This window comes from Bombina bombina, chromosome 1 (genome assembly GCF_027579735.1).
Source record: "Bombina bombina isolate aBomBom1 chromosome 1, aBomBom1.pri, whole genome shotgun sequence".
Taxonomy (NCBI): domain Eukaryota; kingdom Metazoa; phylum Chordata; class Amphibia; order Anura; family Bombinatoridae; genus Bombina; species Bombina bombina.
The window spans coordinates 419,945,578-419,970,482 of NC_069499.1; the positions used below are offsets into that span (position 1 = coordinate 419,945,578).

A 24,905-nucleotide genomic window follows, 5' to 3' on the forward strand; every position below is an offset into this window, starting at 1 on the left:
AAAACTAAGGTTTTGTGTGATTTCTCTCCATGCCGCAGAGTTACTGATCATCAGGCCCTCGGGCCCAGGAAACACCTCTTTTGAATGTTTAGACCCTTATATATATATATATAAGTATCGGTGCATTTGCACGAGTACAAGTACTCATGCAAATACTTGGTATCGGTACCGATACCGATACTAGTATCGGTATCGGTGCAACCCTATATTTTATAAACAAATAAATAAAATAAGATTATTACAATATACAGTATATATATATGTGTGTGTGTGTGTGTTTTTGTTTGTGGGAATAGGGCCCTCAATTCCTCCTGTATATGTTTGTAAAAGTTTGTCTTGACTCTTACAAGTTTTATATCATTGTCTTTTCTAAATGAATAGTACTCATGGACAGCGCTGCGGAATATGTTGGTGCTTTATAAATAAAGTATAATAATAATACTAATAATAATACACATGTGTGTGCTTGTGTGTGTGTGTATATATATATATATATATATATATATATATATATATATATATACAAGTAGTTAAAAAAGAGAGACTAAAAAAATATCCAATACTACCCTTTGAAAGAGAGGATATACAGCACTCGTAAATGAAAAGTTTTTATTTTACCCTCTGACATCAGAGCAAAAACCAGCGAGCATACAAACACTTAACATATCAACCTGTTAAAATATTTGCTCTGATGTCAGAGGGTAAAATAAAAACGTTTTGTTCATTTACCAGTGCTGTATATCCTCTCTTTCAAAGGATAGTATTAGATATCCTTTGACTCTTCTTTTTTTAACTACTTGTATACTTAAATTTGAGGACTGCACCATAATACATTTTGGAACATAGCAGTATTTACACCTCTCTCCTCTACTCGTTGTATATTTGCATCTGTATAAAGGTGTACTAGAGGTTTCTCTTTTTTCCCTTTTTCTGGAGATGGTAGGTGACTGCAATTAATTCTTTAACTAACCTTTTTGAATTGGGATAATTAGGGCTTTCTGACGTTTTTTGATAACTAGCAAAAGTAGTCAGATTGTGCCGCACTTGTGTGCGGAACATCTGGAGTGACGTAAGAATCGATCTGTGTCGGACTGAGTCCGGCGTATCGAAGCTTACGTCACAAAATTCTACTTTTGGCGGTCTCTAGCCTTTGATAACTAAGGCGAATCAGCCTCGCCACAAATACGCTGTGGAATTCCAGTGTATTTGAGGTTGACGGCTTGATAGCTAGGCCCCTAAGGCTAGAAAATGTTGTAAGCTAAGAAGGGATCAGGATGATTATAAGAACAAGAAGGTATATGTATACAAATCACAGAAAGGGACATATGACTCAGGGACAGATGTGTCAGACTCAGAATCAGATATCACTAAAAAAATCAGCTCTGAGATGGGAACAAAAGGAGGATGAGACGGAGAGGGGGCAAATTGAACAGACTTTTCAAGTCTACCTTCAAGGGAGAGACGATATCCGGTGAGACAAATGAGAGGGAGAGGGGATCTGCACAATCAGAATCGAGGGAGATCGAGGAGAGGGAATCGGAGGGGTTATTGACTCCTCTGACCTGTGATGAACTGCAAATTGTAAATTTATCCTCATTTCCACTCAATCTGGCCCATATAAAATTGTTAAAAAAGGGCCTATCTTTTTGTTCTAAATTGAGATTGAGCAGATTTGAGGCAATAAAAGATGTACATTTATTTGCAAGAAAGGTGGTGCTGTCTCAAATAATGCAACCAAGAGACCAGGTAGAGGGCATAGATGAAGAAACAGCATTGCTTGCACTTGAGTCTCTCCTGGAGAATAATGAGGAGGGGAGGGACTCATCTGCGACCAAAAAACTGAGTTTAAAACCTAAATCACAGTTTATGCCCTCTCTGTCCGGCAGTCAACCACTTCATTAAAAGAGTAGAGAAAGAGGTTGGTGAAGACAATCTGGGGCAGGATGAGAGAAAGGCTCTTTTTGAATAAAGTAATGCTAAAAATTTGGTGATCAAGGCAGCGGATAAAGGCGGAAATCTGGTTTTGATGGAAGTTAAAAGACAACTCAACGATAAAAATCAATATGAGAAATTAGACTCTAATTCCCTGTTTAGATTGCTAAATGAAGCAAAAACACTGGCATTATCACTGTCAAGGAGTTACAATTTCTGTTTCCTGAACACCCCATGATGCCAATTTTCTATGTGCTACCTAAGCTCCATAAGAACATTAAATGTCCCCCTGGGAGACCTATCGTTTCGGGGATTGGGAGCTTGACCAAAAAGATGGGTTTCAATGCTGATCAACATCTACGCCCCTTCCTAGAAACTCTACCATCCTTTGTAAAAGATACTGCAGATCTACTTAGAAAGTTGGATGGGTTAACTGTAAAAGATTCTACCATCCTTGCCTCATTGGATGTAGAAAGCCTATACTCTTCTCTGGTTTAAGAGCAATTGAGGGATTCTAAGAGACAAAAGGCGTTGAATATAAAGAACATTCAAATTTCATCCTGTAACTTTTGAAATTTATTTTAGTGAATAATATCTTCTCATTTGATGGTAAACTCTACCGCCAGGTGAGGGGTACTGCGATGGGGGCAGTTTGTGCCCCCACCTATGCCTGTCTTCACCTAGGGGCATGGGAGCGTTTTGATGTTTTTGAGAACTATAGTGACAATATGGATGAACATGTTCAGTTATGGATTTTATATCTGGACGATGTACTCATCCTGTGGGATGGAACATCAGAGGAATTCAGTTATTTTGTCTTTATCTTTTTATTTTTATTTATTTATTTATAAAATATTTTACCAGGAAGGATACATTGATATTTCTCTCGTTTTCAAGTATGTCCTGGGTATCTTAAATAAGAATGATAAGAATATCTTCTTAACGTTTGAAACAAATGAAAAAGAATGGTCTTTTCTAGATCTAAAAATTAAAAAAGAGGGAAATTGTATCGTGACTGAGACTGAGAATTTTAGAAAATTGAATGCCACTAATAATATCTTGCATGCTCAAAGTAATCACCCAACACACTTGATTAGAGGGATCCCTTATGGACAATTTCTAAGGTTAAGGAGGAATTGTTCCTCCATGGCTAAATTTGAACTTCATCCGGCCCAAATGGCAGATAGATTCCTCAAAAGACGGTATTCTAAAAGATGTATCAAAAGGGCACTATATAGAGCGAGAGGGATGGCCAGAGATACAATTCTGTATGACAAAAGAAAGAAGAAAGAGAAAGGTGTTTCCACTTTCAATAGCCAATGGAGTGAACTATGCATGATTCTGAATAGAAACTGGCATTTATTAACCATGGATGAACGTATTAAACAGGCTGTTGGAACTAGACTACAAATGGTAGCTAGAAAAGCTCAAAATCTAAAGGATAAATTGGTTAAAAGTCAATTTATTAAAGGACCGTCTGAAGCAGACTGGCTGAGTAAAAACAAGGGAATTTCCCATGTGGCCACTGCGTTTATTGTACATTTATGGATAGCACAAAAAGTTTTTCTGTTGATGGGTTAAAAAAAATCTTATGATATAAGGTTTTTCTTTAATTGCCAGTCAGAAGCAGTCATCTACCTGTTACGCTGTTCTTGTCCAACTATCTATGTTGGAAAAACAAAGAGAATTATTAAGGATTGAATACAGTAAAACAGGGATGATATTCTAAATGTAAGATATACTAATGTAGCAAGACATTTTGCCCAATTCCATAACAGTGAGGTACAGTCTTTAAAATTCATAGTTATTGACAAAGGCATCACTTCAGGTAGAGGTGGTAATAATAATAGAACTTTATTGCATAAGGAAGTTAGATGGATTTTTAAGCTTGGTAAGAGAAATCCTAATGGTCTAAATGATGTTTGAATTAGCATCTTTCCTGTAACAAGGTTTTGTTCCCCATATGTAAATATGTAAATATGTACTGTTTAAAGCTGTTAACTTAATCAGAGGATGTTCTGATCTGTAGGGACTAGGCATAGGTCATATTAATGGTAGGGTAAATTTGCCAATCTCCTGTAACATATGGTAAAATTAAATAGGCATTATTTGATGATATATGTATTTAATAATTTAAGGTGGAATGTTCCACCTTACTCAGCAGATGCCTAATTAACCTGAAGTCTGATCCAGGTGCTATAAAAGGTGGAGACTACTAGATAGAAGTTATGCCTTGATGAGGCCCCAGTATGCACAAGTCTGTAGGTGGGGTACAACGTGCGTTGGCATGATGTGCGCTTCTGTAACTACAATATAGACACTGTGTTTGTGTCTGGCTATTCTAAAGGACACTATCTTTACCTCTTCACGATCCATAGGTGAACTGCAAAGAATCTTGTAAACACAGCACAGATTAAAAATTCTGCTTGTGAGTGGGGGCCGCCTGATGATTAAGTTGCAGCTGGCATTGGTGGCATTTGTGTTGCTTTGTGAAATTTTAAAACACATTTCTTCGCTGTAAGGAGATCAAATAGGCTGAGGGGGAGAGCCAGTTTCAACCTATGGCAAGCTGTTAACAACACACCGCATCCTCAGTTAAGAGTCTGGAGGCTGGCCCATCCCTCTTCATGACATCACGAGTCACGTGATCAGACTACACTGTGAGTTCTGCTGTCCGATAAAATCCCTAAGTTGAACGGATGGGCTATGTAAGTAATTGACCTAGTGTGCAGCATTCCGCTGCGGTCACAAGTTTTCTGGGACTCTTTGTCAGAGTTGCTTTATTAATTTGTTTACTATGTACTATGTGTTTATTTGATGCTTGATAACTTTACACACTGTAACTTCTTACAGAGGCATTGTTTTTGTAATTCATACTCAATGCTAGTTAGATAGGACAGCCGTACCGTTGTGTTCTTTATATTTTAACAGGTTCATATGTTAAGTGTTTGTATGCTCACTGGTTTTTGCTCATTTTGGAACATAGCAGTATTTACACCTCTCTCATCTACTCATTGTACATACTGTATATATATATATATATATATATATATATATACACCTTACGCAGCGGGGCATGTAAATTCCAAACTAGTAGGAGTTGAGACTGAAAGAATTCAACTGTAGAGTCTAGGGGGCCTATCTATCAAGCTCCGAAAGGAGCTTGACGCGTGTTTCTGGCGAGTCTTCAGACTCGCCAGAAACAGCAGTTATGAAGCAGCGGTCAAAGACCGCTGCTCCATAACCCTGTCCGCCTGCTCTGAGCAGGCGGACAGGAATCGCCAGAAATCAACCCGATCGAGTACGACCGGGTTGATTGACACCCCCCTGCTGGCGGCCGCGAGGCTGCAGGGGGCGGCGTTGCACCAGCAGCTCTTGTGAGCTGCTGGTGCAATGCTGAATACGGAGAGCATATTGCTCTCAGCATTCAGCGAGATCTTGCGGACCTGATCCACACTGTCGGATCAGGTCCGCAAGACCTTTCTTAAATAGGGGTCTATATCTGGGATTAGGTTTAATCTGTGCCAGGGGAAGGTCTTGATGTCATTCAGAGATTGAAGATTACATTTTTTGAAGGACCTGGTGATTTTAACCTTGGGAGAGGATTTAGTTGCCTTTATTTGCGCACGCAGTACACTAAGCAGTGGTCACTGAAATTGTTAGGGAGAACACCTGCCTCCTGGATTTGGTTGGGAGAAGTGGAGAGAATCCAATCAAGCAGGGTGTGATTATGGCTTTTGATGTTTATGCGAGTTGGGGAGGAGATTAATTGCATTAGCTGCAAAGATTTAAACAGCGAGCAACAACTATTATTTTTTGGATTCATCCAATCAATATTAAAATCTCAAAAAAGAAAATTTCACTTTTTGGGTTTTGAGCTATGGTTTCACTACGAAGATGTGCTAGAAATGGAATGCACAGGGGAGCTAGGTGGGCGGTAGATTCCTGCAACAATGATTGATTTACTGCATGGGATCTCAATTGTGCCAGAAAGGAAATCAAAGGTGGCAAGGAGAGCTAGATTTTTGTAAGGGGGTGTACTTTGTGGAATTGTCAACATAAATTACAATGCCGCCTCCTCTCTTTGCTCTGTCATTTCTATGGCATGAATACCCATGTATTTCAATGGCAGAGTCAGATATTTTTGCAGTTAGCCACGATTCAGAGATCACAATGATTTTGGGCTTGTATTGTAAACACCAAGCTTGCAGTGCATCAATTTTTGGTAGTAAGCTGTGAATATTACAGTGCACAAAGGAGAGGCATTTTTTAGCTGGAAGGCTAGGAATGGAATTTGCTGGAGGACCAGGGTTAGTTTCTACATAATTTGCAAGAGCAAGTAACATAAGGAATAGGAATTTGGACATAGTTTTTGTTTGGCCATATAGTGAATGGGATACTTTATTATTTTGTGATGTGGGGGTAGGAGGGTTATTTTTTATAACTCTCCACCAGTACTCAGCAAATAAGTTACAGCAACAGAGCAGGCCATGGTGTATGATAATTTGATAACTTAGGAAGAATATGTCAAAATTTAAAGGGACATGAAACCCACATTTTTCTTTTTAAATTTGCTTTATTCTCATTTTACTCTTTGTTGAAGAGATACCTAGGTAGGTAGCATGCATATGTCTGGAGCACTACATGACAGGAAATAGTGCAGATATCTAGTGCTCTTGCATATTGTTGAAAAATAGCTGCCATATAGTTCTGTAGACACGTGTACACTCTTGAACTTACCTTCCTGCTCTTCAACAAAGAATACAAAGAAAACAAAGAAAATTTGATAATAGGAGTATATTATAAAATTGTTTAAAGTTGTATGATCTATCTGAATCATAAAAGAAAACTTTTGGCTTTTATGTCCCTTTAACCCAATAGAACGTACTGTATATATTTGCCTATCATACTGCATCACATATATATATATGTCCAAGCTGCAGGAAGCTCCAGCAGTCTCGGATGTAAAGATACAGCTGAGAGCTGGAGTTCCTAAGCTCATAGCATCTGTCTTCATATGGAACCGGAGTACGATCGTTTCTCTGGTTCCATATGAAGTCAGATTCCTGATTGTTACAGACGGTGACACTGTGTGTGTCACCATCTGTAATGATTGTTGTTGGTGCCGGCGGGAGGTGTGGGAGGGAAACCAGGATGCGGGTGGGTGGTCCAGCAGTGGAGGGGAGAGGGAGGGGGAGGGAAACAAAAGTAAAGGGAGATATAGGGAGCTACACTACAGAAAAAAGGTGGGGTTGTGGGCCCTAGATAATGATCGCTGGAAGGGGGAGGTTTTGAGGACTACTACACTACAGAAAAAAAGATGGCCGCCATTAGTGGCAGGGGAGGGTTAGACAGCTATTTGGAAAATCACAGAGGTGGGAATGTTGAGTAGCATCACTACACTGGAGAAGAAAAATAATATATATATATATATATATATGCATACAAAGAGAGAAGCGCTCTACCAGGAACGAACAACAGCTCAGTGGCTTGTTCTATGGCGATTTACCACCCGGAAGCAGCCTCTTTTAGACCAGTGTGCTTTTCACAGAAGAAAACTTTCCTGAAGTATATCAGTCTGATCCCGCCAAGTAAGGTCAGTCCAGCCCCGAAATACCAGGCAATTCTCCTCTGAACAAGGAACATGACAACCCCAGACGATCGTTTCGGCCTCCTATGGGCCTCGTCAGTGAGGTGCAGCCACATTCCTCTAAGCACACTGGGCAAGGAGTCAACGTCTGGTTTCCCCCATCACCCATAGGGAGACTTCCCCAGGGTCATAATAATTTGCATACAAAGAGAGAAGCGCTCTACCAGGAACGAACAACAGCTCAGTGGCTTGTTCTATGGCGATTTACCACCCGGAAGCAGCCTCTTTTAGACCAGTGTGCTTTTCACAGAAGAAAACTTTCCTGAAGTATATCAGTCTGATCCCGCCAAGTAAGGTCAGTCCAGCCCCGAAATACCAGGCAATTCTCCTCTGAACAAGGAACATGACAACCCCAGACGATCGTTTCGGCCTCCTATGGGCCTCTTCAGTGAGGTGCAGCCACATTCCTCTAAGCACACTGGGCAAGGAGTCCACGTCTGGTTTCCCCCATCATCCATAGGGAGACTTCCCCAGGGTCATAATAATTTGCATACAAAGAGAGAAGCGCTCTACCAGGAACGAACAACAGCTCAGTGGCTTGTTCTATGGCGATTTACCACCCGGAAGCAGCCTCTTTTAGACCAGTGTGCTTTTCACAGAAGAAAACTTTCCTGAAGTATATCAGTCTGATCCCGCCAAGTAAGGTCAGTCCAGCCCCGAAATACCAGGCAATTCTCCTCTGAACAAGGAACATGACAACCCCAGACGATCGTTTCGGCCTCCTATGGGCCTCGTCAGTGAGGTGCAGCCACATAAAATAATAATTATTTTAAAAAAAAACAACTAAACTGCATACTGGCAGACTATCTGCCAGTACCTAAGATGGTGGTGAAAAGTGGGGGGTGAGGGAGGTAAGAGAGAGCTGTTTGGGAGGATCAGGTATGGATCAGGGGTTGGAGGTGTCAGGATGGAGGATAATCTGATTAACCCCTTCAATGCTGGGAACAATAGATGTGTTGTGCGCAGCTGCAATTTGTGGTAATCTAGTTATCAAAAAGCAATGGCAAATCTATGTATGTCTGCTATTTCTGACCCCAGAGAAGTTTTTACAATAATTTGTGTCATGATTGCCCACGCGGTATGTAAATCATTTTAGTGAGAAACCCAAAATTTGTGAAAAAGTTAACGATTTTTTAATATGATCCCCTTTGGCTGTGAAATGGTGGCATGAAATACCACCATGGGCCTAGATCAATACCTTGGGTTGTCTACTTAAAAAAAAAAAAATCGTTTTGACAGATAAAGAAGACTCTATGAGGCCCATATATCAAGCTCCGAATAGAGCTTTAGGGCCCGTGTTTCTGGCAAGTCTGTAGGCTCGCCAGAAACAACAGTTATGAAGCAGCGGTCTAAAGACGGCTGCTCCATAATGAGCAGGCGGACAGGAATTGCCACAATTCAACCCGATCGAGTACGATCGGGTTGATTGACACCCCCTGCTGGCGGCCCATTGCCCGCGAGTCTGCAGGGGGCGGCGTTGCACCAGCAGCTCTTGTGAGCTGCTGGTGCAATGCTGAATACGGAGAGCGTATTGCTCTCCGTATTCAGCGAGGTCTTGCGGACCTGATCCGCACTGTAAGATCAGGTCCGCAAGACCTTTCATAAATAGGCCCATAGTCTGTTTAAAAGGAGTTATAGCAAAAATGCTAAAAAATCTCTGGTATTTTGGCAAATGTCTTCTCTTAAATTCCTGGTAGTGAATAGGTTAAATCATATCAATTACCTACATCACATTACATTTATATTACGCTTCCTAATAAAAAAACAACAAACATTACAAATAAGCTTTTCATTGGTGTAGAGAGGGGTTTATCCTTGATATTTATTACAAAATTTCCACAGCTAAACTTGGCTTTGTACATAAATATTGAAAAGAAAAGCTTTATCAGTTCTATAGCTTAATATAGAAGTTTACTAGACCTCTGTTTTAATATACCTAATACATGTTATTGCTAATGACAGAAAACACTGAGCTCTGTGTCATTTACTTGTTTAAGAAGGGCAGAAAATCACTTTTTAACTAATGGAGAAAAAGAGCAAAGAATAGGCACATTGTATCTCTTCTCAGGGAGTCATACAATGCGACATAATGGAACAAAATAGGTTATAGAATTTGTACACCTCAGTACAAGAGCAGAAGAATAAGATGTTGACTGATAGAACAAGCTCACCATTGCATTTGAAAGCTTTAGCTTCTTGTACACATTAGAAAAGTCTAACCTTTGTGTTAGTTGATAGCGTAGAAGATGTAAAACAATTTCAAGCAGTGAAACTTTATAGGCTGTTCCTAATGACGGTAGTGAATAGCTGTAGACAGAGGTAATAGTGTTTTGCATGTAGGGTAACTTGATAGAAGATCATTTCTCTCCAGATTTATTTTATATACTGTTTCCTATTCCAATGCATTACAACATGGGATATATTATAATCATTTATAATCATTATAATATATCATTTGTTAAAAAAAAAAAAAACTCCATTAAAGTCATGGTATTTTTTTTTTTGTAGATAAATCATTCAAATGGAGAACTCCTGAAAACTGTGCATACTCAAATACACTTTTAAAACAGCTTTTATTAGAATCATTTTTTGATAATACATCTATATTACAAAAATGCTTCAATTCAAAATTGAAATTCATCCATGTGGATACCAATTTTGGCTGGAATGCCCCTATAAGTATGCACCATACACCAGCATTATAAACACAGCATTTGCTCAGACAGCCTAAGGTGCTTGTACCATCTGGTAATGACTCAATTTGTTAATCACTGACATGATACAAGCCCCACTGGTGCTCTCAGCAGCTGCAGTATACAATGTTGGTGCACTGAGAATATATAGTTATGCTTTACAATATGAACATGCAGAACAATATAAGCTCTAAAGCTTTCTTTTTTTTCTATTTCTTTTCAAAGATGTAATTCATCTATGTGTATTTCAATTTTGACCTGGATGTCCCTTTAACATTTTCAGTATTTTGAGAAATGTTGCTATATATATATATATACAGTATATATATATAATAAGTGTAATAAATTACACTCCCAGAAGTAGACAGAAGAGATAAGTAATACAATGTTAATTTTTAACTGTTCCCTCTAAGTATTGCGCTTTGGTTTATACAGAAGCATGTGTGTGTACAGAAAATGATAAAATAGCGATGTGTGATTTAACTGCAAGCTCAACTCATTTTGTGCTAGATTACGAGTGTCATGCTGACTGTTGTGCGCAGAGCGATAAGGGATTTATCACGGCTGTTTGAGCGAGTCAGAAGTAGTGTGCGTATTACAGGTTGAAAGTAAACACCTTTGCTTGAGTGCAATTGAATTTAACACGCATCGGGATAGCACAACTTCAGAGTTAGGACAAAAAGTTGCACAAAACATATCAAAATTATACTTTAAAGTACAGTAACACTCATACTAACAATATATAATAAAAAGTTATAAGGGTCAAAGAAAGAGGCCTCAGGTGTTAGAAAAAAAGGTCTGTAAAGGGCTTTAACACATAGATACATACATATACATGTCTAAATATGTCTATATATATATATATATATATATATATATATATATATATATATATATATATATATATATATATATATACACAAATATACAAAGTTTGGTTTAGCACACCTTACAAAAAGTTGATATATACATGAGTGCTGCCAATGTGACAAAATAGTTGCACAAAACAGAGAATATTGGCGCACATCCATTTGCAAATAAACAACACAAACTTTTATATTAAAATTGGGATGTTAGTCACACAATATGGCCATATTCTGCTTAGCCAGTGACCAACTTACAAGGTGTCCCAATCTTGACTGGTCCTAACACTACAGTACTTTGCCTTTATGGGTTGAATCATTCCTGCTTTTTCTCTTCATAATAGAATGAGACTCCCTTTATATACAGTACACAACTCCATTACACTGTCATGAGTACACCTGAGCTCGGGTGCGCTGCTGTTGTTTATTTGCAAATGGATGCGCGCCAATACTCTCTGTTTTTATATATATATATATATATATATATATATATATATATATATATATATATATATATATATATATATATATAGTGAAAAATATAAACAAAAACAATATGTTTATGTTATATATAGTGATAAATATAATCAAAAACAATATGTCCCTGCATATAACTGATAAACCATGGCTTACCCCATCTGGCGTATTGAGGAGTAGAAACAAAATCATCCCAGAACAATTAGCTGCAAAGAAAAACATTTATTGATAACAAATATATATATAAATAACAAATTTATATGTAATATATATATGGAACAAGTTGTGTTCATGCACTATATGGTATAGTCAAGGTTTTAGCATCATCATACGAAGAACAGTATTCACAAAGCAAGTAAAATACTAATGGACCTATTTTTTCAAACTTGGTGAGTTAGGGAGTATGTTAAATACATTTGGTTGTAACATCTGATCCTCATCTTTGACTCAAAGTATATATAACTCAGTAAGAAATTTAGAGAACTGGGAGAGACAACCTGACATTTCAATATTGGCCATAGAAAGTAATGTAAATAATTTGGCATAAATACAGTAATATTTTGCTGCATGGTTGACAAATTCATGGAATTGCCTCTGGGGAGAATCAACAAATTCCTTTGGTAGGCAGACAATAAGACTTTTTGAGAGTATGAGATGGCCAGAGATCAAATATTATCTAAAGATTTAAATAAGTAAAAGGAATCTCCAGCGTGCATACAAATCTGTATAGGTATTCAGCTTTCACTGAATGCCTGTCCAAGCCTCAAAGCCCCATGAACGGGGAGCACGTCTATATTACCAGAAGAAACAGAACATGATAGCTGGTATTGTCTTCTGGCAAAATAATGCAAAAGATAGAAAGACATGGCTAAACCAAGAGTACATCTGAAAGGCTCTGTGTATTGACACTACTAATATCTGGGACACTTGCAAAAATTGTAAGCATGGAGAAATCCTTAAGTCAAACTCACAGTGATATATATATTTTTAAAAATGTGAAGAAAATGATTCTTCTGTTATCATCTACTATGAGCACAAAATGTATTATTTATTTGATGTATAAAATATATGTTTTGGAGTTTATACAAATAATCATATTTTTGTAATAAGCATAGAGAGAATAGGAGAACGTTACTTGAGACAGGGAACATTAAAGGGACAGTCTACACCAGAATTTTCATTGTTTAAAAATATAGATAATCCCTTTATTACCCATTCCCCAGTTTTGCATAACCAACACAGTTATATTAATATTTGTTTACCTCTGTGATTACCTTGTGTCTAAGCCTCTGCAGACTGCCCCCTTATCTCAGTGCTTTTGATAGACATGCAGTTTAGCCAATCAGTGCAGACTCCTAAATAACTCCACTGGAGTGAGCACAATGTCATCTTTATGACACACATGAACTAGTACTGTCTAACTATGAAAAAATGTCAAAATACCACCAAGGTAACAAAGCAAATTTAATGATAAAAGTCAATTGGAAAGTTGTTTAAAATTTCATGCCCTATCTGAATCATGAAAGTTTAATTTTGACTAAACTGACCCTTTAACTGTAGTCTCGGAAACTCAGCATATCTGCTTAAAGCTCCCAAGACTTGTAACTAAGATGCAGTTAATACAACTAGGATTCACTTTTCTGTTTTCTTTAAGCAATATGGACCGTCCAAATATATTATTACTAGAAAGCATAGAAGTTAGTCAAAATGGCATAATTTGTTAATACTAGATTTAGTCACTGTAAAAAATACCTATAATAGTTATAAGGATTTTTCCTAATATATCCGCATTCACAATGAATAGCATTCTGGCGCACACATTGTAATAGCTCCTACCATAGAAGCCACATAAACAATAGTAACAGTGGTATCCTATGACTTACACCAAATGTCATAGTTCTGGGTACATGATTATTAAAAAGCAAATTCAGAAGGAGGAGGTTTCTAACACAAAGAACTATTTTACAGTGATTGACATGACCTGCTGTGAAGTTGAGGACAATCAAAAGTAAATGATCCTTAGCAAAGAGTTAATGGCAATCACCACAATAAAACTTAATATGACATGACCCCATTGCAAATTACACTAACCACAATCCATTTCTACATCAATAATATCTGATCGCAAACCACTGCCCCCCAATGTTATCCATAACTGTGGTCTGGCACCACCTTTATAAAGCCAAAATTATGTACTCCTTATGACAAATGACATTGACCCCCAAACTTCTAATTACCTATAGCCCCTGGATGTTAAATCCATAAAACAATGGATCCCTAACTTACCTCTTCATCACTATAACATTGACCTAATGGGCACCATTTATAAAGTACTGGGTGGGCGAGGCTCGATATCAGGAACCTTAAATGCTCGGCCTTGCGGCAAGCATCTGCTACCCGTATTTGACATTGCACAATCTGGTGCTTGTGCGATGCTGCCCCAAAGTTTGTACATGGCTAATCATGTTGCAAGTGGGGGGCTGTCAATCATCCTGACCGGATCAAATTGGGATGATTGAAATCCGCAGGGTCGGCTCCAAGGGGGGGCATTGGGGGGCAAGAGAATAATTGAGTGGTGTAATGTTCAAAGTGCCTAAGAAGGCTAAGGTAACTGAGGTTATATGAACTAAATGTAATGGATGGTCCTTAAAACCAATGAGGTGTAGAATAGATTTAATACAATACAAATGCAATAAAAACAATGAAACAGTTGATTACACGGTCATATGATACAGTTAAAACATATAAGTAAGAAATATATATAGAAAAACTATCTCTTATGGATCCATAATATATAAATAGACATGAGTAAGCAAATATATGTCCAAAGTGAGAGGTGGTAAGTGTGTCCAAATGTCAAATAAATCAAACAATCAATCTAAACTGCATTGGTGGTGTGAAAAAATATATAATGATATGTGGAAAAATTTATTGAAAAAATAAAAAATAATAGAAAAAATATATATGAAAAAATATATACTTGTATATGAAAAATGTGTATAAAAACTTGATGAAAAAATGAAAAAAAAAAAATTGAAAAAAGTGTTGAAAAAATATATTGATAGTGCTCCTCCAATGGTGTCCTATATGATTCTGATTGTCCTATAAAAGATTAAAAAACATAGTGTAGATTGTACATAAAAAGTGGGGGATATTGTAAATATGCTTACCAGCTATGTCGACGCGTTTCGGCCCAATATAGGCTTTTTTCAAGACAGTATAATTTTTTCCACATATCATTATATATTTTTTCACACCACCACTGCAGTTCGGATTGATTGTTTGATTTATTTGACATTTGGACACACTTACCACCTCTCACTTTGGACACTCCCCCCATCTTGGATAACAACATTGACTTTTTATTTGGACACTATTTGATCCTAGGCACTCATTTCTCATCGTATATATTTGCTAACTCATGTCTGTTTTTATATTATGGATCCATAAGAGATAGTTTATATTTCTTACTTATATGTTTCAACTGTATCATATGACCGTGTAATCAACTGTTTCATTGTTTTTATTGCATTTGTATTGTATTAAATCTATTCTACACCTCATTGGTTTTAAGGACCATTACATTTAGTTCATATAACCTCAGTTACCTTAGCCTTCTTAGGCGCTTCGTATATAAAAACAATTACAGGGATCAAATGGGTAGAGGGTCCTGCCGAGAGTTGCACTGTTGTAGTCGGCTCTTATGAAGGTGGACTACAAACAGCTGAGCTTATAGGCTTACATGCTATGGGGTTTAAAGGGATAGCAGTGGACATGATTGAGATTTGAGAATGAGTTTAAGGGTTTTGGATCATGGTGATTAAGGGGTGAATTTTTTTTAAGGAGCTATTGCATTGGGGGGGGGGCCTATCTATCAAGCTCCGAAAGAAGCTTGACGTCCCGTGTTTCTGGCAAGTCTTCAGACTCGCCAGAAACAGCAGTTATGAAGCAGCGGTTACAAAGACCGCTGCTCCATAACCCTGTCCGTCTGCTCTGAGCAGGCGGACAGGAATCGCAACAATTCAACCCGATCGAGTACGATCGTGTTGATTGACACCCACCTGCTGGCGGCCCATTGGCCGTGAGTCTGCAGGGGGCGGCGTTGCACCAGCAGCTCTTGTGAGCTGCTGGTGCAATGTTAAATGCGGAGAGTGTATTGCTCTCCACATTCAGCGATGTCTTGCGGACCTGATCCGCACTGTCTCAAGTTTAATGGCTCTGTTTTAGTGCACTGCAAAGGATTTAGACTTCATTCTTTTACCTCGTGATTTAGCACATATTCTCCAAATGTAGTAGTAATAGTGGGCGATAAGCCAGTCAGAAGCTACACTTTCCTGCAGAATATGTAGGTCTGCTCTTATTTTGACTCACATACATGTTTGTAAATGTGTGCCCCCTTGTGAAAAAAAAATGCCCCCCCCATTTCATTTGTTCTGGAGCCGACCCTGGAAATCCGCCACACTTTAGGTGGCTGAGAGTTTAAGTAGAATCAGACTTAAGACAGCAGCTACTTAACTAGGGTTTCAGGCTCACTCTTGCAAGCCTGGAATGCTGGGGCTCCCAAGCAGCAGCTTAATAAATGGAGCCCAATTTGTCTTTTCTCCTATTTATTAATTAATGTATTTATTTGTAACATAACACTAACTCAGGAGTAGATCACAATCCTTTAAAAAAGTATATCAAATGTTTTATTTACAAAACTCCATGTAGACTTTATTTACAAAACTCCATGTAGGGGCCGATTTATTAAATGCCGGATGGACATCGCTAAATGCAGACAGCATACGCTGTCGGCATTTATCATTGCACAAGCATTTTGTATGAAATACTTGTGCAATGCCGTCCCCTGCAGGGGGTGTCAATCATCCCAATCGTATCTGATAGGGATGATTGCTGCCTGTGACCTCAGAGGTGGCGGACGAGTTAAAGGGACACTGTACCCAAAAAATTTCTTTTGTGATTCAGACTGAGCATGAAATTTTAAGCAACTTTCTAATTTACTCCTATTATCAAATTTTCTTCATTCTCTTGGTATCTTTATTTGAAATGCAAGAATGTAAGTTTAGATGCCAGCCCATTTTTGGTGAACAACCTGGGTTGTCCTTGCTGATTGGTGGATAAATTCATCCACCAATAAAAATGTGCTGTCCAGAGTACTGAAACCAAAAAAAGCTTAGATGCCTTCTTTTTCAAATAATAATAGCAAGAAAACGAAGAAAAATTGATAATAGGAGTAAATTAGAAAGTTGCTTAAAATTGCATGCTCTTTCTGAATTGCAAAAGAAAAAATTTGGGTTCAGTGTCCCTTTAAGGCTCACCCGGAATAAGCAGATTGACTTTTGTAGAGAAATCATTGGATACATTTTTAGAAAGTATTGTGATCGATCTTACAATGTCACTACTCTCTGTATAAAAGAGATCTCTACCCACAACATCCTGCCCATGATATAGAAAACTATTTTAGTAAATAGTTGCTAAATGATAATGAACGAGAGACAAACTCTGTTTATCAGAAGTAATTTTAATGTGTTGCATCTAAAATAGAGCTTTTTTTTTTTGTTTATTAAAAAACATGTTCATGTGTTTAAAAATGTATTTTTTTGTATTATGTGAGCAATTCACTGCACACCATTGTGTGTGTTGTCCTTACCATCCAGTGAGCAATCTGTTTCTAGGGATGAGTTGTATTGTGTTAAACATTTTACTTGTTTTCTTCATGCAGTAATATGTTAGTGTGCTTTAGTGCTCTTTCAGGACAGATATTTTCCTTAAAGGGACATGAAACCAAATTATTTTCTTTTGTGATTCAGACAGATCATAAAATTTTATCTTAGTATTTATCTTGGTATCCTCTATTTAAAGGCATACCTAGGTAGACTCAGGAGCTAGGTGTTAGCTACTGATTGGTGGCTGCACATATATGCATGTTGTCATTGGTTTACCAATGTGTTCAGTTAGCCCTCAGTAGTGCATTGCTGCTCATTCAGCAAAAGATACTAAAATAATTAAACAACATTAAAAACTAAGGGGCCTATTTATCATCGGTCTGTCCGTCATGATTTGCTCAGCGGATCATGTCCGACAGACATTGATGAATGCCAACAGCATACACTGTTGGCATTTATCATTGCACAAGCAGTTCTTGTGAACTGCTTGTGCAATGCCTCCCCCTGCAGATTTGCGGCCGCTAGAAGGGGTGTCAATCAATACGATTGGGTTGATTGCTGTCCGCCGCTCAGAGTAGACCGCTGCTTCTTAACTCCTGTTTCCAGCGAGCCTGAAGGCTCGCGCAGAAACAGGGCGAGTTGGCCCCATTCAGGGCATAGTAAAGCAGCCCCTAAGGGCTAGATTACAAGTGGTGCAGTATTTTGTTTTTGCGCTAGGATCTTTTGCACTTGTTGAGTTGTATTCGTATTATAAGTTCCAAAAAAATGTATTTTGGGCTAGCGTTAACCCGAATAGGGCGAAAAACCTAACTATAGTTTTTGAGTGCGTGTGCATGTATTGCCCCATAGAGATCGATGGAGAGAAAAAAAGTAAAAAAAAAACGAGATCACGCAAATGGCATCGCCTTTTCGCATTTCTGTGCAATTTTTTTGTTTCAGAAACCAGTTAACCACAGCTCTGAGGACGTGGTAAGGATTGAAGCATAAAGGGTGGTTGCGCTAGCTCAATCACGATTTTACTCCACTTGTAATACCAGCAATATAAAAATGGTTCGCAAAAACATGATTGCACTAGTGCAAAACCGTTTGCGTCTCACTTGTAATCTAGCCCTAAAGAAAAATCCTAGATAAAAGAAAAGATTAGTCTAAGGGGTATATTTATCAATGTATGAGCGGACATGATACAAAGTAGCGTATCATGTCCGCTGCACATCACTGCACATCGATAAATGCCGACAGGATACGCTGTCAGCATTTATCATTGCACAAGCAGTTATTGTGAACTGCTGGTGCATTGCTGCCCCCTGGAGATGTGCGGCCAGTCGGCCGCTAGCAGGGGGTGTTAATTGATTTCTGTCCGCCGCCTCAGAGTAGGTGGACAAGTTTTGGAGTTTTTTAGACAATGGGCCTCAAGACAATGGGCCCCTAAGAATAAAATGTAAATGTAGTTTTAAAAGTTTCATTAGCAATTTAAATATTGACAAAATAAGTGTAAAGTTTAGTGTCTATAAAATAATGGAAGCTGCAATGTAGTAAATTAGGTTACCTTCTCTGCTGTAGCCAGTTAGAGACAGTTGTAAATAGGTCACTAAAGTGTGCAGCGAATGTCTGCGTGAAATATAACAGTTTTCTGCAGTTCCATTTATAACAGGAACTGAAAAGCTCACAATTTCAGAATGGAATTACAGGAAAAGGGGACAAAATAAATAATGAAAGTATATTGCAGAGGTTTTTTATATTTATATATATATATATATATATATATATATATATACAATTTATCATTTTATTTTTCATGTTCAAGTGTAAAAATGCCTCTTTAATGGATATCAGAAGAGTAAATGATCTTTCCTTATCCTAACCTATGTTGCCTTGACCTCTTTTTGAAAGACAGATTCAACATTGTAAATTTTATTACCAGGTTAGATAAAAACACACAGAGAAATACACTGTATACCACAATAATTTATTTATATCTGTTAAGCTTTTTTACAACTCTGAACTATCTAATCACCATAATAAATAGCATTTCACCTTAAATAACAATTCATATCTTGGAATGGATTTGAGATTAGTCTTCTCTGAATTTACTGGTTCTTTTTGTGCATTATTAATTCACTTACATATCATATCATTGCCAGTTTTGTTATTTTATGGATACTCCATATTATGCTTATGTTTTAGATGTTCAGTACACTGTCAGAAAAAATGTGCAAAAATTGTACCTTTAGGGGTACAACAGCTTGTCACTGGGGCAGTACCCTCAAACGTACACCTGTTGTACCCTTTAACATGGGTACAAATTAGTACCCTTGTAAATTGTACCTTTCAAAGGCAAATATGTACCTTTGGGGACTAGATTGGACCTCAGTGCTATAGTACCATATTGTACCCTTAAAAAATGGTGCAAATCTGGCCTTTTAAGGGTACTGCCCAAGTGACAAGCCCTTTGTACCTCATAATGGCAAATTTGTACTCAACAAAGCATATTTCAAATGCTGTTCCATTACATTTATTATATAACATTCAAATATGCATTCATTTAATGTGTACTTTTTCAGACAGTATTACACTAGCCAAACTGGATTTGTTTTTAAAGTTTGGATATTGTAGCCATATCGCAAATCTAAAGAATGCTACAGAACCACCTGAAAGAATCAGGCCAAACAACCAGTTCAAAAAATAGCTACTCAACATGTTTTATATCACTCTGTACTAGACTCTAAAAACCACACCATTTAATTTAGGGTGACATACCACATAAAACATAAATATATAGAAAACATATAGAAAATAACATAATAATAAAATAAACTCTAACAAAAAAAAAGGGGATTCGGGGGAGGGATAAATGATAAAACTCAAAACCATACATTAGCCTCTAGTTATCAAGCCGTCGACCAATACACTCGCCTAAGATCGCCTAACATCGCCGTCACAGACCTGAATATGTTCTCCAAAATTATCAAAAAAGCTGTCAAAAAGCCACGCACCAAGTACGGTACGATGAGCAGCGGACTGTTGTTAACTAACAGTCATCGATCTCGCTGCTCTTCGGCTTTTTCACAGCTTTCTTCCTACCCTGTCACTAAGCAAGCACACTGTAGTATACTGTTTACCCCCTATAACGCTGCTCCCGGAGCCCCCGCAACTAAATAAAGTTATTAACCCCTTAACCGCCGCTCACGGACCCCGCCTCAACTCTAATAAATGTATTAACCCCTAAACCGCCGCTCCCGGAGCCCACCGCCACCTACATTATACTTATTAACCCCTAATCTGCCTAATCACCCTAACTTGAGACATCTTCACCCAACCGGGCAGAAGTGGTCCTCCAGACGGGCAGAAGTCTTCATCCAGGCGGCATCTTCTATCTTCATCCATCCGGAGTGGGTCCATCTTCAAGACATCCGACGCAGAGCATCCTTCCAGGCCGACAACTATCCGACGAATGAATATTCCTTTAAATGACGTCATCAAAGATGGCGTCCCTTGAATTCCGATTGGCTGATAGAATTCTATCAGCCAATCGGAATTAAGGTAGGAAAAATCCTATTGGCTGATGCAATCAGCCAATAGGATTGAAGTTCAATCCTATTGGCTGATGCAATCAGCCAGTAGGATTGAGCTCGCATTCCAATGGCTGATTGGAACAGCCAATAGGATTTTTGCTACCTTAATTCTAATTGGCTGATAGAATTCTATCAGCCAATCGGAATTCAAGGGACGCCATCTTGGATGACGTCATTTAAAGGAATATTCATTCGTCGGGTAGTCGTCGGCCTGGAAGGATGCTCCGCGTTGGATGTCTTGAAGATGGACCCGCTCCTCTCCGGATGGATGAAGATAGAAGATGCCGCCTGGATGAATACTTCTGCCCGTCTGGAGGACCTCTTTTGCCCGGATAGGATGATGACTTCGGACCGTCTTGAGGACCACTTCTGCCCGGTTGGGTGAAGACGTCTCAAGGTAGGGTGATCTTCAAGGGGTTAGTGTTAGGTTTAATTAAGGGGGGATTGGGTGGGTTTTAGAGTAGGGTTGGGTGTGTGGGTGGTGGGTTGTAATGTTTAGGGGGTATTGTATCTTTTTTACAGGTAAAAGAGCTGATTACTTTGGGGCAATGCCCCGCAAAAAGCCCTTTTAAGGGCTATTTGTAATTTAGCATAGGGTAGGGATTTTTATTATTTTGGGGGGCTTTTTATTTTATTAGGGGGATTAGATTAGGTGTAATTAGTTTAAAATTCTTGTAATTATTTTATTATTTTCTGTAATTTAGTGGGGTTTTTTTTGTACTTTAGTTAATTTTATTTAATTGTAATTAATTTATTTTAATTTAGGTAATTAATTTAATTATAGTGTAGTGTTAGGTGTAATTGTAACTTAGGTTAGGTTTTATTTTACAGGTACTTTTGTATTTATTTTAGCTAGGTAACTATTTAATAACTATTCTACCTAGTTAAAATAAATACAAAGTTGCCTGTAAAATAAAAATAAACCCTAAGCTAGCTACAATGTAACTATTAGTTATATTGTAGCTATCTTAGGGTTTATTTTTTTTATTTTTTTTTTTAAATAGGAATAATTTATTTAATGATAGGAATATTTATTTAGATTTATTTAAATTATATTTAAGTTAGGGGGGGTTAGGGTTAGACTTAGGTTTAGGGGTTAATAAATTTAATGTAGGTGGCGGTGGTGTGGGGGGCATATTAGGGGTTAATAAATATAATGTAGGTGGCGGCGGGATCTGGTAGCGGCGGTTTAGGGGTTAAACACTTTATTTAGTTGCGGCGGGGTCTGGGAGTGGCGGTTCAGGGATTAATAAGTATAATGTAGGTGGCAGCGGTGTAGGGGGGCAGATTAGGGGTTAATAAATATAATGTAGGTGGCGGCGGTGTAGGGGGGGCAGATTAGAGTTAATAAATATAATGTAGGTGGCGGCGGTGTAGGAGGGGCAGATTAGGGGTTAATAAGTATAATGTAGATGGCGGTGGTGTAGGGGGGCAGATTAGGGGTGTTTAGACTCGGGTACATGTTAGGGTGTTAGGGGGTTTAGACATTACCATAGGAATCAATGGGATATCGGGCAGCAGCGAACATAAGCTTTCTCTGCTTCCAGACTCCCATTGATTCCTATGGCATCCGCTGCCTCCAGGGCGGCGGATTGAAAACCAGGTACGCTATGCCGGAAAAGTGGTGAGCGTACCTGCTAGTTATTTGATAACTAGAAAAAGTAGTCAGATTGTGCCGAACTTTCGTTCGGAACATCTGTAGTGACGTAAGCATCGATCTGTGTCGGACTGAGTCCGGCGGATCGTATGTTACGTCACTGTATTCTACTTTTGCCGGTCTGTAGGGTTTGATAACTACGGCTAATCAGGCTCACGCACAAATACGCTGCAGAATTCCAGCGTATTTGCGGTTGACAGCTTGATAAATAGAGGCCATTGAATTGTCACTCTATACAAAATATATGCAAATGCATCTATTTCCCCAATACACATTTTGGTGATGAACCTTCTACCAATAGATTACACTATGGTGTGTTACACAATGTCCATGTATGTGACTGGGGAACGGTTACAATTTTTTTTTTTTTTTTAAAACAGCGTTTGTTTATTTTATAGAGTTTAAAACAAAAAAAATCTTTGTAATTTTAGTTAATATATTTGCTTTATGTTTAAGAGTTAATATATTGATGCTCTAAATATAAACATTAAAATGTTAAGTGCTTGTTTGCTATTTAGAACCAGCAACACAGTATCATTGAATATATGGGTTAGCTTTGCCCGCTTCTTGCATATTACCAACGATTGAACATAATTATTTTGCTGTACAACATGAATGTTGCATTCATTTTGGGTGACTGCCAGTTATGTGAATATGAATAATTGAGATGTACAAATGAGATGGACTTGCAGGGTTTGGCAGCCTTGAACCACCCATCCCCCTCAATTTTTTAGTCACCCAAGTGATTGTACATTTTTGGGGGGATTACATAGTACAGACATGGACCCTTTGACAGTTGGAAACATATTTGTACCTTATTTACCACTAAATGGTACATATTAGTTCCTTAAGGTGTAATTATGATCCATTGAGGGTACAGCCACAGCAGTTGTACCCTAAGTATTCACAAACGGACCCCAACCGTATCTATTTTCTGACAGTGTACTTGCAACCTATTAGTAAAACACAATTTTTTTTTTACTCTAAACTATTTAATAACCCATCTAAATACCATTTCTCCATAAATGACAATTTGTATATTGATTAGGTTTGAGATTTGACCTGTCTGAATATACTGACACATGTTTTAGTATTAACTCTTCACATATATTATTTATTTTAAATTAATTATAGCCATATTTTTGTTTTGTTAAAGAGATTATTGTGGTCTCTATATAGTACTTTCATACAATAGTCAACTTTGGAAGAGATAATAGGAAATTGATTTGGAACTATCTTATTCTGAGTAGAAAATAAAAAGCCCAGTTCTTAGACTTATTGACAAACCAAATACCAGCTTGTAAATTGTGATGACAGAGCTATTCATTGATAAATGGATAAAGACACTTCAACAGTCTTTCATGACAGAGGAGGCTCTACAAATATTGGTTATAAAACAGAAGTTCCAAAGTGGTGTGAGATGCCTATCTTAAAATCTAACACCAATAAAAGCATGTAAAAATATCTCAAGTATCAGAAAGTGCTAATATAATTATTAAAGGGACACTAAACCCAAATTTTTTCTTTTATGATTCATATAGAGCAGGCAATTTTAAGCAACTTTCTAATTAGTTTTAGTGGTTCGGCTTGGCAGTTCTATTCAAGGGATCCTTTTAATATATATTGCTGATATGGTCGTCGATGCTGGGTGTTGTCTATAGCTAGGATCACTGACCAATGGCATGTAATAGCTTGTTGTGTTTATTGCATGGATATATATGTTAATATATATTTATGATATAGTAGTCAGTTGCATTAACCCCTTAAGGACCACAGCACTTTTCCATTTTCTGACCATATGGGACAAAAGGCTATTTTTAAATGTCTGTGGTGTTTGTGTTTAGCTGTAATTTTCCCCTTACTCATTTACTGTATCCACACATATTATATACCGTTTTTATTGCCATTAAATGGACTTTCTAAAGATACCATTATTTTCATCATATATTATAATTTACTATAACAAGAAATATAAAATATGAGGAAAAGGGGGGCGGAGTTACCCAGCAACCAGGATGGCCGCATAGTCTGAGAGCTCCGGGTATGCAGTCATCAAAATAGCCATTGAATATATAAACCCTGAACACAAATGTTATACCTAACGGGTAATAACATAAGAAGACGACTGAGTCATGCTGAGCATAATCTGATGACTGTTTGTACAGTACTAATCTGATAAGTGGTAGTGGAGCTGTCTGCCACATACTGAGGCGCCATCTTGGGGGATTTTATGCTACAGTCAGGCATGGAGACACAAATGCTGTACATGGATATTAGAAAACTGCTGGAGGAACATGGGAGGCGGCTGTGTGAGAGACTTGATGCCTTTATAGACACAATGCAAGAGGCGCGAACACATTACAATACAGACACGGAGGAGGACAGAGGACTAAGA

The 24,905-nt window shown here is 37.9% G+C and overlaps 1 protein-coding gene across 1 annotated transcript in view; it reads right to left on the reverse strand.

Annotated features, from left to right (window-relative positions):
* The window catches only part of ITGB6 (integrin subunit beta 6), a 330,575-nt gene that overhangs the window by 170,018 nt on the left and 135,652 nt on the right, over positions 1-24,905 (reverse strand). The window contains exon 2 of the mRNA XM_053698353.1: positions 11,772-11,821. The gene's annotated coding sequence lies outside the window, so the exon portion shown is untranslated. The remainder of the gene's footprint in view (positions 1-11,771; positions 11,822-24,905) is intronic.